The 21,364-nt window shown below is 41.1% G+C and overlaps 1 protein-coding gene across 1 annotated transcript in view; it reads right to left on the bottom strand.

Moving 5' to 3' along the window:
- shank3b (SH3 and multiple ankyrin repeat domains 3b) overlaps positions 1 to 16,191 on the bottom strand; it is an 85,498-nt gene extending 69,307 nt beyond the window's left edge. The window contains exon 1 of the mRNA XM_041976921.1: positions 15,962 to 16,191. The gene's annotated coding sequence lies outside the window, so the exon portion shown is untranslated. The remainder of the gene's footprint in view (positions 1 to 15,961) is intronic.
- Positions 16,192 to 21,364: the final 5,173 nt, after the last annotated feature.

The raw sequence follows: 21,364 nt of genomic DNA, 5'->3' as shown, positions 1-21,364 counted from the left end.
GTCACCTAAAGTACTAAACCAAGAAGAGCAGGAGTTTCAGCCTGCTCTCTGCAGTACAAATGAAGCTACACTAAAAAGGTTTTTCAGCTAAATTCTGACAAATTGTTAATGTGGCACCCTCCCACAGAGCTGTGCTGAAGCTTTTATTTTAAATGTTTCCAGTATGAAACACAAACCACAAAATTTACATTTTATTTCTCTGATTCGCTATAGTGTCAATCATTTTCTAGTATGAATAGGATGTAAGACAGGAACTAAAAAAGGAAGCCATGAAAGCAGATTTATGAACTGCAATCAGCCTCAGTTCCTGCAGTGTAGACAGAAGCAAGAGGAAGGACAGCAGGGCAGGTCTAAAGACATTTTACAGACTTGCTACCAAAGACAGCCAGGAACAAGTTACTGACAGTTTCAGATATTAAGGACAATCATCCTGCAGTGTGACTGCTGCCACAACTTGCGTCAACTAATCAACTAATAGGATTGAACAATGCCATGTTCACATGATGAAGATGAAACTGGTGTCTCTATGTGAAAACCAAAAGAAAATCAAACAATGTCGAAGTCAAATAAGCTGATTTAACTCTGTTCTGTCAAGTGGCTTACAATAAACTTATACTCACTGGTCACTTTCTTATGTTATAGTAATTGTGTTGTTTGTGAAAATCCCAGTATATCAGTAGACCGGCCATGCCACATTCAGTCACTTAAATCCTCTTTCTTCCTCAATCTGATGCTCAGTTTGAACTTCAGAAAGTCGTCTTCAACATGTCTACATGATTTGATGTATTAAGTTTCTGCCATGTGATTGGCTGATTGGATATTCTGTTAATGACTAACTGAACATGTGACTATAAAATGTAGCTGCATTTAAAGTTGACCGATTCTATAAACTATGATAAAGACCAAACATGACGGGAACTAAAGCTTGTTACAAACTCTGCGAGAAATTTGTTCTTGTTCTCGAGGCCACAAGAACAAGAAAAAAGTTTGTATTGGTACGGTCATTTCATCCTCCACGGGAAACCTCGTCTGCGAAGGGGCAGGGATAATAGCAGATGGGATTTATGTTTTTGTTTTTATGTGCAATCAACAGAAGAGCTGAAGGCCACTATCAGCTGGGAGCCCCAACTAAGTTTTGAGTGCTGTACTTGCTCATACTTTTCATGTTCATACTTTTTAGTTGGCCAACATTTCTAGAAATCCTTTTTTTGCATCGGTCTTAAGTAATATTCTAATCTTCTGAGAGGTTCGAGGTTTTCATTATTTGTTAGTTATAATCATCAAAATGAAAAGAAATAAACATTTTAAATATGTCAGTTTGTGAGGAATGAATATCTACATTATACAAGTTTCACTATTTGAATGCTGAAATAAATAAACTTTTTCATGGTACTCTAATTTTATGACGAGCACCTGTGTGTATATATATATATATATATATATATATATATATATATATACATATACATATAGACAACCAACTACTACACCTGGGGGGTATTCCACCAGAGTAGCTAAAGAAAGCCAGGCGGTAGTGGGAAAGCCTCGCTTGAACTAAAACCATCTCCGAATTAAGGCTCAAGCCGTTCCACTAACACATTTCAGCTGCATCTAATTGAGGCTAATTTAAGCGAGGCTTACATAGCCTGGCTATGTGGGAGGTCCTGAGGAACGTAGTAAGCCCTGACGAGTGGATGGTGGAAAAGAGGAGCTGCAGAAAAAGAGAGCAAGCTGAGAGCTGTCATTTTCTCTGAAGCTGAACAAAGAATGCTGATGGAGATCAATGACGTGCGGTGAGGTTCATGGCTGGTGAGTCATATTTACTATTGTAAGAACTGAAAAGAGCACATTATTTCACTATTGATCCAACAGCATGAAACTGTGCCCCCTTGAGGTGAGGTAGAGTACTGCTTGCCTCACCTGCTGACTTTTCTCTGCACTTTATTGTACGATAAGCAGGAATAATTCTCTCACACACACATTAAAGACATTACACAGACTGCGGAGAGTCATGTTGTATAACAAATATTTCTGTAAATATTGGTGATATGCGGAGGAACAGAAACGGGCAAGCGTCATGCAACCTAGTTTGTACTGGATCACGCAGTCAGAGGTGAGGCACAGCTCGCCACTGCCTCACCTGGGATTTCTACCCTGGATTTGATAGGGAAATACTCAAATTCAGCGATTTTTGTGTAGACTCATACTGAAAATGCATTTTTAACACAGATCAGTGGAAATTATTAATATTTATTTCATGTACTTTTTTTTTTCCTTTTTTATCATGACAGGTGAGGCACTGCTTCACCTGCCTCTCCTGACTGCATGTCATTGCTGTATAAGACGTACTGGCCCAGCTCAGTTTATTAATAACCCAATACAAAATAACCCAAAAATAACCCAACCCACTACATTAATCCTGCACTGTTACATCTCAACAGAAACAATCTTACCAGCAAAGCATACGTGCAGCAGGTGAAAATAAAGCACAAGAACATATTTCAGAGTGGTCGGTAGCCTTTAAAGAAATGTTTGTTCTAAACGTGTTGAGCTGTGAATTTGTTGCACTGTAGATATCAAGACAACGTCAGAGACCACTGCTACTGGTGGGGGTCCTCCCCCTGAAAACCCGTGGGTCTGGTGGCCTGAATGCGCTTTGAATTAAATGTGTGCCCTTTGCAGGGTCATTAATAAAAGGCCAAGCCATAGTAACCAAAAAAGCAACCCTCTCTCTATCTAGCTACATCTTTCTCTGTCCATCTTTAGATTAGCTTTCTCTTTCTCAGTCTCTCTCTTCAAATACCCTTGAGTATAATTCAAGCTTAAGAAGAAAAAGCAAAAGGAAGAAGAAAATCAGGCTTACTGATTGGCCAAAACTAAAAACAGAAATCCTTCTCTTTCAACCTGTTTGTTCACCACAAGTAAAACAAGTTCATCCAGTCCTGGGGTTTCTGTTTTTACTTCAGTGTTCAAACCTAATACGCTTTTCACCACAATCTGTTCAGCAGTAGAGGGAGCAAGCTAGCTTAGAATGTTGCTGTGCAAAAGGTTTTACATCACTTCCTGTCTTAATTCACTGGATGGTCCGTTTGCTTTCACACAGGAAGGGAGACGCACCAGCATTCACTTGTAGGTAAACCGAGGCCTGTGGTTTTCAAGCGAATCAAAGTCAGCTCTTTTGGTCCACAGACTTTGAATTCACACTACTCCAAACCAACTGTACTATCCATGGAAGTGGACCAGGGTTCGTTTTAAGGCCCATCCATTGCTGCTTTTAAGATTCTTGACAGAATTCCGCAGGTGTTTGTGAATGGTCACATGTCCGACATCATAACCTCCAATACAGGTTCCCCGCAGCTGTGTCCTTTCTCCTCTGCTCTTTATTATGTACACAGACAGCTGCAGGTCTTCCCAAGAAGGCTTTTCAGCATTTGGGAAGTGGTGTGACGATAATTACCTGGTCCTTAACGTGACAAAAACCAAAGAGTTAATCACTGATTGTAGGAAAAACATCCTGACCCAGACCCAGGTATCATCCATGGAGATAATGTGGAAGTCATGGAAACTTATTAGTACTGGGGAATGTTATTTGACTCCAATCTCAGGTTCGATAAAAACAGAGGTAATTGCTAAGAGGGGACAACAAAGGATCCACCTGATGAGGACGCTTAGCTTTTTAGTGTTTCTAGCTTCTTTTTCATTTTTATCATTCCTTGGCTTATGAATTGTCTGTCAAGGACAAGAACAGTCTCAGAAGAACTGTCAACATCTGCTCCAAGATAACAGGAGTCCACATGACTAACCGTAGAGCTCTCTAGAATCGTAGACGTAGAATCGTCCAGAAAGCCAGACAGTTTATGACTCGTTCTGCTGTTTGTCCTTACATGGTTTTTGATTCCAACTGAATGCCTGAAAATTTAGGTTTGTAATTGTTTGTTACCTGTTTGGTAGACCGTAAACTGAATTGCCCATCGAGGATAAAACAACAAAAAGTTGTTTGAATCTTGAATCATTTATGCTCTATTCAAAAGACAGATATGGAGCATTTGGTCTGTCTTCTACGCCATTTACGTGTGAAATTTAGTCGTTTTTTGGGAGCCTTTGCGGATGCATTCACAGGTGAGCAGCATAGCTGATGTGCCCCAAGTGAAAGGGTCAAAGAAGAAGCCGTCACGATGTATGTAATGGCCACACAGCCCACCTCTATTGACTGTGCTGCCTCTTTTTATGTTTCTTTCTGACAACGTACATCATCCCGATCTCCTCCATCATCACCTTGTTTCTTATGGTCTGAAACTGATGCATTTGATTAACAACCATGCTCATGTAAGGGACGCATGAAAGTATGAAGGCAGTGATGTTTGAACTGGACGTGGACCAAACAGCACCAAAATGAATACATCCTAAGACAGAATAGTAAAAGCAACAAGGTGGTTGTACTCAAATCAGAACTATTTGGCTTTGCAAACTCATTTTAAAAGCACCACTTCCCAGCCAGTGAGAGAATGGGCTAAAATACTGCACCTGTATTTTATTCCTGGTTTACACTGGAACTGAAACATTGTCTTCCCTGCAGTTTTCTTTTTTCCTCACACCTGGGTTTCAATGTCAGCGTTTTCATCAGCCCCAACTAAGAAAAAAAAAAAAAGACTCATTTTAACTCAATATCAGAGGTGAAAACTGAAAATTTATAGATAGATTTATAGAGATAATTTTTTTCTCAGTTTCTATTGATAACCTGAGATGTTTGTTAGGAAAATCCCCACTAATGTATTAACTAAAGCTTTTCAAGACCTGACTGTACACAAACACGTCAAACATACATGTTGATCACGTGTGCCCTCTCATCATGTGTCGCTCTGAATGTCTGCCACCTCGTCCTGATGGGACTTCTGCATGTTTCAGGTTTATTCTCAGCTGAAACAAACCTGTGCAGCTGTAGATCACCAAAGATGCTTTTCATTGTTAAGTGTGAACACGGTGTGTGTGTGCTGTACTGGAAATGTAGCTCCCCTGGCCATTACCATGGTAACCAATAGCAGGAGCTGACAATATTCAGTGTATTCTCTCCCTCTGACACAGACTTTGTCTTATCAAGTTTCTCACATTGCCGGGAACTGAAAATCTGAAGAGAATCTGTTCATTTTCCTTCTGATCAGAACAAGATGAGAAATTCTCAGGCCTGAAGATCTGAAACTCTCTGACATAAATGAAGAACATTTTGGGTTCAATCACATCGCTGATCAAAATGCTTAATCTTTCCAATCACGACAGGATGTTGGTATCAAATCTTTCGCAGCAGAACAAACATCTGAACGATTCCCTGAGGCTCAGGAAGAACAAGTCGTTCTTCAGCAGATGGTCCGGCCCCCACTGAGTCTGATCTCAGTCAGTCCGGGATTACACCATTCATTTCAAGATTTTTAAGAGTTACTGCAATCAAGCCAACTTTTCACTTTTAGATCATATTTTGATCCATGTATTAAAATGATCAATAAACACATCCATGATGAGAATCTCCCGTTCCACCACATCCCAAAGCTGCTCTACTGGACTGAGATCTGGTGACTGTGGAGGCCGTTGGAGTCGAGTGAACTCATTGCTTTGTTTAAGAATCTCCCCCCATCATTACACCAGCAGCAGTCTGAAGCGTTGATCCACGGCATGAAATGGAGACTCATCAGATCAGCAACGTTTCCCATCTTGTACTGTCTAGTTTTGATGAGACTGTGTGAATTGTAGCCTCAGTTTCTTGTTCTTAGCTGACAGGAGTGGCACTCTATGTGGTCAACAAGACATTCTGGTCCAGACAGCTGATGCTCACTGGATATTTTCTCTTCTTCAGACCATCCTCTGTAAACCCTAGAGATGGTTGTGTGTGAAAAAGTAAAATCAGTGCTTTCACAAATTTAAGTCTCTCTAATTTTCAGATAATACCTGAATATGGTAAATAATTAAATCAGTTTTTATTTTATTGGAACATTTTATTAAAGTCTGTCTGACACCTCAAAGCTTTGGACTATGTAATAAAAAGTTGGACATTTTGAAGCTTCTAACTTTCCCTGTGGGGGAATCATTATAGAAAAAGAGGGAACATTGGCCATGTGCACAGCACTGTTTCTTTTCCAGTTTTTCCAGTTTACCTGTTACAGCGTAGGTCAAAAGAACTGACTGGTCCCATGTTGAGCAGTTTAACATCTCTGGAAATGTCAGATTCTCCTTGTAAAAAAAAAAAAAAAAACCCAAAAAAACAGGCCATTGTTTGTAGTTATTTTTGGCGATATCAGTTTCTTCAGTTGCTTCCGGGTCAAAGCCATTAAAACTATGGGCAGTTGTTCAAAAAATTTAATCCGGATAAAAGCTATCCGGATTTCATAATCCATTTTTTTGGAACACTGGATCACGTAATCCGGCTTACTTTTACCCCGGTTGTTCAAAGCAAAAAAAGATTGGATCACCCTGATCCAAAATCCCGTTTGTCAGGGTCATGAAATCCGGACTTCCGGCATGTGGATCAGTGTGCTCTGCTGGCCATGTGAAGAACAACAAGTAGAAGAGATGGTGCAATGTTTTGCGAGTGGAACCGCCGGGACCATGTAACATACTACATGGATAAGTATACGTGTAATACGTGTATACATGTATTGTCCTGCATAACAATACTACCAGGCGGAATCTCTGTGACATGTTTTCAGGAGGGCGGATCACGTAATCCGGCTCACCATTTTATTGATTTTATTGTGATTCTTGTTATTTGTTGCTTCCTTTTACTATTTCTTAACATCTGTAATGCTTTTGTTTTATGTAAAGCACTTTGAATTGTCCTGTAAATGAAATGTGTTATAGAAATAAACTGCATTGCCTCAATGAGGCACTGTAGCCCCGTGTTGAGGTAGCTCTGGCATTCTGCCAGAACGATGGACGGAAATCCGCCTTGTAATCCTGCCCTCTGTTGGGATCAGGATAATCCTGTTTTTTTGGATCGAAGTTATCCAGATTCTGCTCAAAAGTTTTGAACAACCCAAACTGAGGGTTTTATTCGAAGAACAACCAGAATTGGATTACGTGATCCAAGCGGAGTTTAGAAACTGGATTTTTGTTTTGAACAACCCATTTTCAAGATTTGATCCTATCCGATAACCGAAATCTGATTGGATTACGTTTGAACAACCGGCCCTATGGAATATGTGCACTGTGTCACCATATGGATGTACGAAAGAGAAACTCAGTGACAATCTGACTTTTGCCGACTTAGCCAACATTTAGACTTGTTAGACTGAAGTTGTGTTAAACTATCTGAAACGTCCAGTTTAATTTCAGCCAACACAAAAATGTGATTTTCTTTTTAACTATTTTATGTTATAAATAGACATACCAAAGAAATCTTCCAAATCTTACTGGGCTACATATCAAAGGATGCAGCTCAACACACAGCAATCTGTTGATTGATTTAAAGAATCTTCACTTCCTGTGTGACTCGGCAATGAGAACAAATCAGGAAAAGCTCAATGTTTAAAGATAACATGGCCTTTTTTGTTGCTTAAAGCCACATGCCAAGAAGAAAGAACACAAACTACTGGATGTCCACTATTCTGAGCCTCTGGTTCTGTGTTGCATTCATGTTGCTACGATGCTCCACAACATAGCTGACATAAATATCCCTCTCTGGCAGGTACCCCACCTATTAGGTAAAGGTTGTGGAAATACCACAGAGATCAGGGTTTACCAAACCAAGCTGTGGCATCAAGAATCAGACCCCTTGATCAAATCAGCAAAGTTCTGAGCCTAAAAGAAGTCCTTTCTCTTCACAAGCTCCTTGTTAAATAAAGGATAGAATTTAAAAAATATAAAGCTCTCCATGACCAGCCATTTCCACTATATAACAAAGACCTCATAGTTCTATGTATTTTCAACAGAACACTTTGCCCTCAGACTGCAGGTTTACTTGTGGTTCCCAGAGTCTTTAAGAGTACAATGGGAGGCAGAGCCTTTGGTTATTTTGCCCCACTCTTATGGAACCAGCTCCCAGTTTAGGTTCAGGAGACAGACTCCCTCTCTACCTTTAAGATCAGGCTTAAAATCTTCCCTTATAATAAATCTTTCAGTTAGGTGTGGTTAGCCATTCCTTAGTGCAAGTCTCATGGAACATTCCTCAGCAGCCTAAGCCTATGGCAGCATAACTAAGACTTTCCTTTAATTTTTATCTCTGATCTTTATTTTCCGTGTATAAATTTATTATATTATTGGCGTCCTGTCCTCTCCACTTCCAACTGGTCGAAGCAGATGGCGGTCCTCCCCAACCCTTTTTCCCTTTCCACTCTTGCCCACCGCCCTGTGGATGCTCAGGAAGGAGGGATTAAACTGAAGTTTCTTGCAATCTGTTGGTTTTCTGAGACAGCCAATTGTTTTCTATGAACTGCTGTGTTTGAATACAGTTATAAAATGGATTAATGTGGATTTGTTTTAGTTGGATCAAAGTAAATTGGTTTGAACTGATTATGTCTATAAAGTGCCTTGTGATGACTTGTGAATTGGCACAATACAAATAAAGCTGAATTCAATAGAACCGAATTAATAAGATGAAGTCAGCTAATGGCCTGAATATACTGAATGGACAGGTTTTCCTTCAGTAAGTTCTCAATAATACCAGTAAAAGACACCAATAATACTACAGACCAATTCTTCTGGGACTCTGCTGGTTAACACCTGATTCCTAATTGTTAACCATGTCAGTCCCATACCGTTTCCCATAAATCTGACAGCATTTGAACACGTCAGTATCGTGTCTGAATGAGCATTTGCTTTACATTCAACACAGGTCTGAACTGATGCAGCCACATGAACAGACACCAAATGCAGCAGAGATCTGCTTTTTAGAGGAACCTAAATCATTTTGTTATAGCAGCGCTTTCCAAACGTTCCTCCTCCACAAAGGAACCTAATGTGGTTTTTTTTCTCCACACAAAGCGAACAGAGAGATGACTATGAAGATGGGGTCCTCAGGTGAGAAGTGAAAATAACCTTTTTCTCCAGCTGATAACTATGCTGTTACTTTAAGTGAAATTTAAACCCTTCAGATAAAGAAAACTGAGTTCTTTACAAAACGCACTGTTCAATAACATGTTAACACTCGTATGCACCTCTGCCACACTGCAGGGAAATCAGTGTTCTTGGCCTAAAGATCGTGCTCTCTGGAGTTAAAAGAGAAAGACCATTCCGAAGTTTAGGAGCTGCTGAGGAAAAGGCTCCGTCTCCCCGAGTCACGAGTTGAGTCCTTGGGACCGCTAACCGCGTTTGTTCTTCAGATCTCAGAGCTCTACAAGGTCGGTGATAGTGCAGGACTTCAGGTTAGCTCAGAAAGACAGCTCAGAATCACGGCATAAGGCAAGGAAGGCGTTTCATTATTTTTTCCAGGCGTGGCAGGACGGAAGTATTTAACTTGAGGAGCCATCAACAGTCTTAACAATCGAGCTAATAAGCTTTAAACTTAGATCATCCAAACAGAATTGTTTGTAAGATTTATTTCCATCCACGTTTCTCTAAGATGGTTCTTAGCACAAGTGAAGCATGCAATATGAGAAAAGAATTAGGCCCAATATGGAGCCTTGAGGTACAGGTCTCCACTTTTAGCAGTGGTTTCACTGGTGCACCTAACTTTTTAATGGGTGCACCTGCAACAAGTTTAGGTGCACCGCCATTTTCACAGCGTCGGTCTCAGCAGCTCAGTGGATTGCTGACTAGTTGTCTCTGTCTTTTTCCAGGCTGTCCAAATCCAATTCAATCCAATCCACTTTATTTATAAAACTTTATTTACAATTTAAAAACAATGATGTCTTCAAAGTGCTGCACATCAACAATCAACTATTTTAATTAATAAAATAAAAGAATGAAAATAGAAAAACAATAATCAATAATCATTACCCATAGACATTGATGATTATTTAAGTCATTGTAAACAAGAATGAAGTTTAGAAAAGTGTTTGTTTATTTTCTAAAATGTTTTTTTACTAAACATTTGTGCTTCAAATATAGACAAATTTCTAGCTTCACTGAACTGAATGAAACTAAACATTTCAAACTTTAAATAGCTCGAGGCTGTGCTGCCTCCGGCAAATTCCCTCCTCTGGATTTAATCTTTTTCATGATAGTTATCTATTTGGACTTGAATTTAGTGAAGGGCAGCTCCTCTTTGCCATTACTTTATGCCACGTTAATGGCTTCTCAACCAGGAAAAAAAAACATCCAAAGTTTTTGTTTTTCTGTTTTTTGTGTTTTTATTCTCATATTAGTGGTTATACAAGTAGTTTTGTAAACCGTGGTTAATATTTATTTTCTACGGATCTTCTCCAGGACAGCCTCCAAGTGCAGCTCAAACACACGGAGTGTTGGCATTTATCAGCATTTAGCAGACAAGGTGAAAAAACCTAAATTAAAGACAATATTGCCATTTTCCACGCTTTACAATTGATTTCAGTAATTCATCATACTGGATGTCTAATGTGAGTCGGTCTAAATTTCGAACCAACAAACACAGCGTACAAATCTGGATTACAGCCAATAAGTGGTGAAGACCTACTCCTTCTCTGGGCTTATTTTATCACAGAGGGGTGGTTGTTCAAAAGATTTAATCTGAATTAAAGGTATCCGGATTTCGTAATCCATTTTTTCCTCCACATCGAGAGGAGCCAGATGAGGTGGCTCGGGCATCTGGTTAGGATGCCTCCTGGACGCCTCCCTGGTGAGGTGTTCCGGGCACGTCCCACCGGAAGGAGGCCCCGGGGCAGACCCAGGACACGCTGGACAGACTACATCTCTCGGCTGGCCTGGGAACGCCTCGGGATCCCTTCGGATGAGCTGGTGAATGTGGCCGGGGAGAGGGAAGTCTGGGTTTCCCTGCTTAGGCAGCTGCCCCCGCGACCCGACTCCGGATAAGCGGAAGAGAATGGATGGATGGATGGATTTTTTCTGGACGTAATCCGGCTTACTTTTACCCCGGATGAAGCAAAATAGGATTGGATCACCCTGATCCAAAATCCCGTTTTTCCGGATTTCCAGCATGTAGATCAATGTGCACTGCCAGCCATGTGAAGAACAGGTAGACGAGACGGTTGCGATGTTTGCGAGTGGAACCATCGGAAGCATGTAACATAATACATGCATGTATTGTCCTGCATAACAATGTCCCTCTCAGACAATGTTAATGACACACCTGAGCCCCGTGTGGAGGTACCGGCCCAACTTCTGTCATTCTGTCATCATGACAGACGGACGGGGCGTGTAGAGGGATGCTATCATTAGAAATGGTTTTTTGACACGCTCTTTACTGATTATGCAGTGATGAATACCAAGTATTGAATATTTTATTTGTGTTTGTTATTAGATTTGTTTGTGGGTTTATTTTGTGGGGACATGATAATGTCATGTTTTAATTTTTACTTTTTTTTTTACCGTTTTATTTTACTACGCTGAAAGGCTGAATAGGAGCCTGTCCCTATGTTACCGTAACGGTTAAACAAGTCAGGTGCAAAATACAAATACAATACAAAAATACAAACATAAACATATGCGCCGAATAGAAAGTTCTACTATTTGATCAGCTGTTAGGTTTTACCACAGTTTCTTCCTGAAATCCGCCTTGTAATCCTGCCCTCTGTGGGGATCAGGATAATCCTGTTTTTTGGATCAAAGTTATCCGGATTCTGCTCAAAAGTTTTGAACAACCCAATCTGAGGCTTTTATCCGGATAAAAACCAGGATTGGATTACGTGATCCAAGTGGATTTCGGAATCCGGATTTCTGTTTTGAACAACGCATTTTCAAGATTTGATCCTATCCGATAACCGAAATTATGTTTGAACAACCGGCCCAGTGTTATTCGTCTCTGGGCTCAGGTAAGGAGGGGATGAACACACAGTACAGATACAGACATTCAGAGGGATAATTAAAACCTTCATGTAGACATGTGAAATGTTGGGCGCACCGGTCCAACCAAGAAAAAAGTCAGTCGCACGCAACAATCTAGAGCCCTGAGGTAACCCACAACTGAGTTGGGACATACTGAAAACAAGCCAAAATTAAACAGAAACATCTTCCAGATAAGACTGGAACCATTTTAGTGCTGAATTTTTAATGCCTACAGAAATGTAAACAAGAGACCCCATGACATGATAGATTGTTGTCAGAAAACTGTTTCTTTGAGGACTTTGGTGTTTATATATGATGTCACTACAGACTGATGAGTCCATTGATGCCGTGTCTGAAATTAGCTTTAGTTTGTCATCTTGAAGGTTTTGTGTCCATTCAGACAAGCATCCCAGCTGATATAGCTTCCTTTGAAAGACGCTAGACAACTAGTTTGTTGACTCCAAAAAGTTAATGGAAAGTTTTCATCATCTTTTAATGACATTTTGCAAGTTTGACAGTTGTGTATGGGCTGACACAACGTTAAGGCTACAAACAGCATGAATTAAAGCAAAATATGACACAGTGAACATGTGACATGCAGCACTTAAAGCAACACTACATGTTTCCAACCTAAAAATTCCATGTTTCTGACTCGTTTTAAAGGCACATTGACATTTATAATGTACATTCCTGGAGCGCCCTGAGGCTGAGAAACCGCATTTTTTTTCAGCCTGTAGAATCCCGTTACACTGCGTTTTTGCTTTGTGGCAAAAATTGGATATCAACACACTGGCCACCTTGAACTCTAACCATGGTTGATTTAGTGAAGAAACACAAGAGACAAAGAAAGAAAGTGCAAAAGGTAAGAGAAGAAACATCAAGCTGACTTTTAGGCAGCCTTCATGCCAGCACGTCTGATTCAAATTCTAGTTTGTTTGCTAGGAAAGTCTGGTTCATTTGGGGAAGTGTGAATACAAAACCAAACTGATGCAGATCATAAAAGTGTCCGCCTTAAAATTTAGGCCTCTGGTCGCTTCTAAATTGAATGCAGGAAGCAGATTACAACGCAGGGCAACGTGAGTAAACAATTAGTTTAAGCATGTGTGAAATATAGCCATGAGAAATGGCTGATGGTCAGACATGGAAGAAGGTGGTAAAAGCTCTGATAAAAATATGTCCAACCCAAGACTGCAAGGACCTGATGCAGTGCCATGTTTTGATTGTTTGTCTCATCTTCTCCTTCAGCAATTCTTGATGCAGCGCCACCTCTGGTGAGGAGGGGAATATGTTATTCCAAAGATTTGGTTCATTTGACTTTTGCAACGTGAAGGCAAACTTGACTGGCTGAATGGTGCAACCGCCATCTGTACAGAGTAATGGACTATTTATTGTTTTATTAATGGAGCGTTTAATTTTTTATTCAACCTTTATTTAACCAGACAAGACAGGTTAAGAATGAATTCTTATTTACAACAGCAGCCTGGCAAAAGGCAAGGTCTTTTGAGGGGAAAGGAAAAGAGGCTATATAATAAATAGATAACTGAAGAGGCACTATGGAACTTTGGCAGATTATCTCAGTGATGCCCACCCTAACAACAGCTAATTTAGCATCCATCTTGTATCCTACCTGTACTCTGAGATCTCTCCAGCCAGTCTTATCTCTTGCTCTGTCACTTTGTCTTTTCTTTTCCTCCCTTTCTCAGATAATGTCTTAGTTTCTTTGCTGAATCAGACAGGGTGTACATTCAGAACGTCCAGTGTTGATATCTAATTGCTAGTGTGTGATCCAGTGCATAAAGTGAAACTCAGCTGAATCATGTGGCATCCCTGAAGCAAAAGTTGTGGTTTCTTATCCTTTGGACACTGCTGAACAGAGTTTTAAGGTTGCAAAGTTACAAAATTCAAAACAAAGAATCTAAACACAAGAGTAAAGGCCCATTTATGCTCGTCACAGAAGACAGAAGATAAGCAAACTGCATTGTTTACGTGAGTAATTTTGTCCATTTTCTGGGGCCTTGAAGATCCATCACTTGGCATAGCAATCAGAGATACCGTGGGGTCAGTGTTAAGCAGTATAGCTGACATGTGACCAGCAAAAGGAACAAACCAGAGAAGGAGAAGAAGAAGAGAATAAGGGAAATAGCTGTAGAGATAGCAAGAGCTTTTGAAGAAAGGTTATGCGAGTGTGTTGAGTGTGTTGGGTGGTTGCAAACAACTTTATAGAGGTGCATTACCGCCACCAACTGTTGTCTGAAACTGACATCAGAACAGGGAAGTGAACTCTGAGCTCAGCTCTGTGTGAAGGCGACATACAACAACATTTGAAACAGACGCAACTACTTATTTACTTAAGGCCTATTTATGCTCCCTTACGTACATAAGTAAGTTTACATGATATTTACAAGGACACGGATGAAGACTAAAATACAAATGCCAAGGCAGCTAGCAAGAAGGGTTAGCAATCTGGGGACATCAACATTTCTCTTTAAAATGGTAAAAGCTTTAAAAGCTGTTTTTGAGATGAGCTCATTAGGAGGCACCAAAGATCAGTGTGAATGTACCCTTATTGGCTGAAGAGAGCCCAGAGTCATGGTTACGGGCCTGCCAAAGTTGAGTAGTGTTGCTTTAAACATCAGACAAGTTGCGTTTTTTCAGCCGTTTAAATTCTAAAACCTCAAAAACTTTGTTTTTTGGGCCGTAATCAGGTATTAATCATGTGACAATTATATGGATTCAAATGGAAGCTGCGATCTGAATGACGCCATGATTTCCTGCTAATTTGTGACCAAACCGCACTGAGCTGCAAGTAAAACAAGCATATCCCGCAGAGAGCGTATTTAGCCATCTAGCCCTCGCAAACAGGTAGTTCAACCTCTGGACATAAACAGCCCATGATCACAATTAAACTGTTGCCATGGCAATCACGCCATCTTTAGGCATATATAAAAAAAAAAGTCAGCACTGCAGAAGAAGTAGATCAACTTCCTGTTCCTGTGTAAAGTGTTGGATTTATTTGGGGCAGATCGTGTCTTTAGATAGTCGGTCTGAGATTACGGCCTACACACTCGCTGCTGAGGTTGCATAACGCATGCACACACACATACACATACACACACACACACACACACACACACACACACACACACACACACACACACACACACACACACACACAAGATGCTCGAGTGATGCTGGAGAAATCAGGAAGAGGAAATAAAAGAAGGGATAGAAAAAGAAACCGACGGGAGGGAAGGAAGTTTGTGAGGAGTTAATGAAATGATTAAATAAGAGATGAATGGGTGGGAATGAGAGAGCTGGGAAAGGAGGACAGACAAGGAATGGAGGAAGGAAAAACAGTATAAAGGAAGCAGAAGGAAAGGAAACATGAAGGTGAGAAAATGAAGAGGATGATAAAGGACATAGGAAAACGATGGAAATATAAGAGGATAGAACTGATGGGTAAAGGAAAGGAGAGGTAAAGAAAAGAAAAGGATACAAAGAGAGAAGTAGCGAAAAAAAGGAAATTTGTAAAAAAAAAAGTAATATAAATGGAAAGAAAGAAGTGAATGAATAGAATAAGGATGGGATGAAAGAAACAGATGGAAAGGTTGGAACGAGAGGTATGATATGAGGGAAAGAATTGCAGGAAAGGTAGGAAAGGAAACCAAAAAAGGATGGGGGGAGGAGGCAATGAGGTATATACAAAGTAAGCAAAGGTATAGATGAGGAAAGCAAAAGGAAATATAAGGACAGAACAGAAGAGAGCAGAGAATAGATGAAAGATGGAGTTAGAGGAAAGGAAGGAAACCAAGATAATGAAAGGAAAGATGCAATTAAATAGGGCAAGTTAAGAAAAAGAAGATAAAAAAAGGTTTTAAAAAGCAGTGTAAAGAAAACTAAAAGGGTCATTACTTTTAAAGTTAAGCAGCAGCAGGTGACTGACGCACACACAAGTGCACAAACACATGCACGCCAACACACACTCACGCCGGCAAAACATATCAGCAAAACATTTGCAAACACACACACACCAACACACTGCGCTGCAGAGACTCACCCAGAAGATCAGCGACTCATTCTCCATGATGATAAACTGAAAAGAAAAGACTGATGGAGAGAGAAACAGAGAGGAGGAGGGGAAGAGATGATGAAAGATGGAAAAAAGAAGAAGAGGAAGAGGAGTAGTATCTGGAGACGAAGAGGGACAGAGAAGAAGAGGGAGAGGCAGGATGAGTGGAGGGCTGGTAGGTTCAGCCCACACACTGCCAGCATGACACACTCGGTGTATGCCAGTATGTATGTATGTGTATGTGTGTGTATGTGTGTGTGTGTGTTTGTGTGTGCATGTGTGAGTGCGCACGTTATCTCCCACTCCAATGCGTGGGTTAGAAAACACACCTCTCTCTCTCTTTTTTTCCTCTCCCTTTTTCTGTGGCTCAATGTGAGCATGAGCGAGGAGAGAGAGGGGCAAACGGCGTGGGTGTGGAGGAGCGGCCCCGTTACCACGGCAACGATGCCAATGCAAAAAAAAAAGAAAAGGGAGAGAAGGATTCAGGATTCAGCACTTAAACCATCAGCATCAGCAGGAAAACGCTCAAATAAAAACACTTCAAAGACTTTTTACCCTGAACGGAAACCGACCAAATGCAGCACACGTGGCCGCGATCACGTGATGCTGGGGTGTTTTCCACATGTGAACCTTTTCACCTGTCAGTCAGTGGAGGAGGCTGAAGCCGTTTACACTGCAGCGTCGAGGCTCATTCATGTCACCGCCTCTGTGCTGCTCAGGCTGAAGGATGCCGTCCTCCTTTCTCATCACATACCACAGCAGGAAGAGATCTGCTGCAGCTGATTCAACCCATTACAAAAACCTACATTTTAAAGTTCAGCCATGAGGATTTATTAGCAAATTACTGTTCTGTGGTAAAGTCTTCATACACTCATTTCTTTGCAGATTACCAGGAAACAGGTAAAGTAAGAAATTTGTTGAAACATGCAAACATATAAGGTGAAAGCAGAGTTTGTCTGATTTTAAGGAGCTTGAAAGTGAATATTTGGTCTAAGCAGCTTTATTCTTCAACACTGAACCCTGTTAGAGAAGCTTTCTGTCATGTCTTTAAGTCGTCTTCAGGAATCGTTCTCCAGGCTTCTTGAAAGACTTTCCAAAGCTTGTCTTTGGACATACCTGCCTTTTCCTTGGCCGTTTCAATAATGTTGAGGTCAGGGTTCTGGGGAGTATCCACCCCTCCATCAGACCTGTTGCTGTCACTGATTTTCAGTCCAGTTCTTGTGTAATGTGACACACCTCTGCCTTTTCTCCCAGTTTTCCTTCCTTAAGAATGGCTTCTTGACAACGACGTTTCTATTCTGAGGCTTCGGATCAAGCCGGTAGATGGATCAAATGAAGGTTCAGATGCATCTGTCCCGTCCTAGTTCAGGCCTTTGCTGGATTTCAGATCCTGTTCATAGTTTACTTCTGATTCCTTATCTTTGTCCTCCATGTGTCCAGTTTCTGCCTCCATGCTGAGATATGCCAAGTTTCCAGGTAACATATCTTTGTGAATCACCTTGTTGCTGCTAAAATCCAGTTTTCTGTCCGTCAGACTGTCTGATCTTTGCTGGTTTTCAAAGATGAAACTAGCAAAATGGGAACAAATGACGTCTTTTTGACAGGTTGCTAGTAACAAACAGCCTAGGGATCCAGATTTAAAACAGGTTCTTCGCCAAGTTGTCTATTATGTCTCAACACAACTCTGGTTAATGGGCTCAACACACAGGAGGCGACCAACGACAGCTCAGGCAAAACTCATCGCCAATCACACGGGATGCGACAAACAGCAGTGACGGCAGCAGTCGTGCTGTCGGATCAATTTTCTCCTAGAAATTTGATCGGTTATGATATTGGAGGGAATTTTGACATTTTCAAAGCAGCCCGTGACAGACAAGGCATGAAGGATGAAGAGTCTGAAGATTTTGCTTGAATTGACAGAAATCTTGCTGTTGAATATTGTACAAAAGAGAAAGACAACCCTGGGTTCATCCTATTTTACAAACAAGAAAATAGCATGGTGAACACCATCATTTGATAGCGGACCTCAAGGCTGATCCAGATAACTCCAGGACCTACGTTCCAACAAATTCACCCACGAGGCTGCTATTTTATTTATATCTCTATAATCTTTGCGTGAAGTATTGTAAAGTATGGGAACGTCAGACACAGCTAAAATGATCTGTTCCCCCACGTAGAAAGTGTTTGCAGACTGTGCTGTCTAGCCTGCTCTTAGCTCATTCGTCAATGAAGGCCCTCGCTGGTTGGTTGTAGTGCCATGCGACAAAATTTCACGTCACAAGCCCCTGTGTGCATGTCTACGTGAATGAGCGCAACATTACACATGCACCAATGTTGCCTGTCGCTTGGCTGGAGGAAGGCAGCGATTTTCGCTTCATTGCGCAAGTTCCATAGGAAATTAACGGAGAAGGAGCAACGTCGGCTCCCGTGTGTTGAGCCCATTATCCCTTGAGTTAGGGTGCATTCTCACTAGGATAGCCTAGGAGACTCAGGAATTTATTGCCCAATTTAGAACCAGGATTTTGGTACCTTCCTTTGATTTGGTTTGCTTTCACGCTGCACTTTACTGACATGGATCAAACCAACTTAGACCATATCTTCCAGTTACAACAAATGCTAGCTAGGGGCAGTATTCCCACTGACCAACAAGAAAGAAGAAAAAAATCTGGCTCATTGACTTACAAGGAGCAAAAGCAGCTCATTCACCACAATTAAACAATGGCACAATAATAAATTCATGCACTGTTGGGGATTCTGTTTTTGTTTTGGTGTTCAAACTTGATGCTGTTTTCACCAGAATCTGTCCAGCAAGTGCGGCAGCAAGTTGTCTGACATGTTGTGGGGTGTTGTGTCATGCATCACTTCCTGTCTTTGGTTCATTGCAGGAATCCTCACTTTAGTCCTACGGGGGCCGCAGTCCTGTAGGTTTTGAATGTGTCCCAGTTTGTACACACCAGACTCAAATGAACGAGTCATTGTGCACAGCTTCATCTGTCTGCATCAGTCTGTCGTGGCAAAGAAGGAGCTGAGCCAAAAGGCAAAGCTCTCGATTTACCAGTCGAACTATATTCCTACCTACCCTCACCTATGGTGACAAGCTGTGGGTAGTGTCCGAATGAGACTTCAAATACAAGCGGCAAAATGAGTTTCTCTGCTAGGTGGCCAGCTCTCCCTTAGACATAGGGTGAGAAGCTTGGTGATCCGGAAGCGGCTCAAAGTAGAGTTGCTGCTCCTCCTCATCGAGAGGAGCCAGATGAGGTGGCTTGGACATCTGGTCAGGATGTCTCCTGGACGCCTCTCTGGTGAGATGTTGTGGGTACGTCCCACCGGGAGGAGACCCAAGACACGCTGGAGGGACTACATCTCTTAGCTGGCCTGGGAATGCCTCGGGATCCTCCCGGATGAGCTGGCAAATGTGGCTGTGGAGAGGGAAGTCTGAGGTTCTCTGCTTATGCAGCAGCCGCTGCGACCTGACCCTGGATAAGCGGTAGAAAATGAATGGATGCATATACAGAACTTCATAGGTTGTTAAGTCAGGTGTGCTGGAGCAGGAAAACATTGAAAACCTGCAGAATTGAAGCCCTCATGGCACCAAATTGAGTAGCCCTGGTTTAATGGATGGTCTGTTTGCTTTCCCATGGTCAGTGAACCGCACCAGGGTTCACCTACATGTGAACCTAGACTGTGTGAAAATCACAAACTAATGATTTTCTACTGATTTTGTTTTTGTGTAAGTTTAGGTCCAATGTGCTAATAGTTTGTCACAATGGAAAAATAACTAAAATCACAGATGTCAGGTTGTGCTGAAAAGAATGAAACCAAACAAGGCAGGTAAACTGGTTTAAAGGTAAAATATAAAAAGTAACCAAACAAAAAACAGCCAATTATACCCTCAACCCCCGAGGGTCAATGTCGTGCCAATTTTCTTGATGGTTTGATGTCACTGCATCAAACTATGAAGGGAGATTGTTAGTTTATCTCAGTAGGAGGGAGATAATATCTCTCATATCTTTGTGACTTTTATGCTAAATAAGACTAAGAAAACAAGTTTCTAGCATTAAATTTATAAGTATAAACAGCTTTTATTAAAATACTTCCATGTAGGAACGATAAACAATAAATTCATTTTGTTGAAGTGGAGTTTTCGTTGCATTCATCATGACTACAAGCAGATTGAAAGACAGCGTCTGCTGTTACTGCTGCATCTGCACTGTCAGTTTCTGTATTATGTATGTAAAACAAACAGCTTCTCAGACAAGCCACTTTTGGTGAGCAATCATTTGGATGAATCATCAGCAGCAGACAAACCTGTAATCTCCAGCTTCCCTTCTCTAGAAAACTCCTTCCCATATCGTTTGTAGCTGAAAGAAAATGACAACGGACCCAAAAATCTGTTATTCCTGAATGAAGGAGACAACAGGGAGAGCAGATGGAGCTTAAATGTTCTCAATGAGACAACTGGTTTGTCATACAGTTACATAAGGAGGCTGAGAGAGCTGGGGATGCTCTGCAGCTTATGTTGCTTCAGACTGCAGCATATTTCTGTTGGATGAATGGTCACTGTGTCAGCTCTGATTAAAGACTTGTTAATTCTTTTGTGGCTTGGCCAAAACAACAGGCTGCATGTTGGACCAACTACTGCTCGTAGTCGTTCAGAACATGTACATCGTTGGGGGGGGGGGGGCAAAGAAACAAAGAAAACTGGTCTCTGAAGCAGATGGAAGACTGATAATGCTTTCCAGCTCGGTTTTTCCTTCTGTGTTCATATGAAAGGTCTACAGAGTTAAAAGGAGTCTCTGCTGATCTGCCTCAAACACCTCATTTGAAGTCCAAGCTTGCTACTTATATACATGAAATACATTTGCATAATGCTTGCCTAGAGGCTAGTTTGGCACGTCAAAAACACAGTGAGCAGCTGTTTACACTCCCAGGAGGTGGTCTTAAAGAGACAGGAGATAAAACTGAACATTTAAGATAGATTACGACATGTGATTCAGCATTAGACAGTTAAATACAGTTGGTGAAAATAAACCCTTTCTGATGCAGTATGAGCTCTGTACACTCCTGGCTCCTGATTCTCTGAATACAGGGAATGTAAATATTTCTCATTTGTCAGTAGAGTTTAGATGAGTCCCAACCAAAAGTACAAAAAACTATATCAGATAAAGGAAAATAGGTACAAATATGACCAAATAATATAAACAAAGATCAACAACACTACTGAAAAGTAGATAAAACTACCTCAGAGGGATCCAAGATCATGAAACCGCAAGACGAGGTACTAAAGCTAAACCAAAAGAAAATACACAAAACGGCAAATTACACTCCAATCTAAGCATCCTCCTCCTGTGGAATGAAGGTCAACTTCTTTTCTGTTTTCTAATCCATCCG

This window comes from Melanotaenia boesemani, chromosome 23, assembly GCF_017639745.1.
Source record: "Melanotaenia boesemani isolate fMelBoe1 chromosome 23, fMelBoe1.pri, whole genome shotgun sequence".
Classification (NCBI taxonomy): domain Eukaryota; kingdom Metazoa; phylum Chordata; class Actinopteri; order Atheriniformes; family Melanotaeniidae; genus Melanotaenia; species Melanotaenia boesemani.
This window is presented reverse-complemented; position numbering and strand designations above follow the sequence as displayed.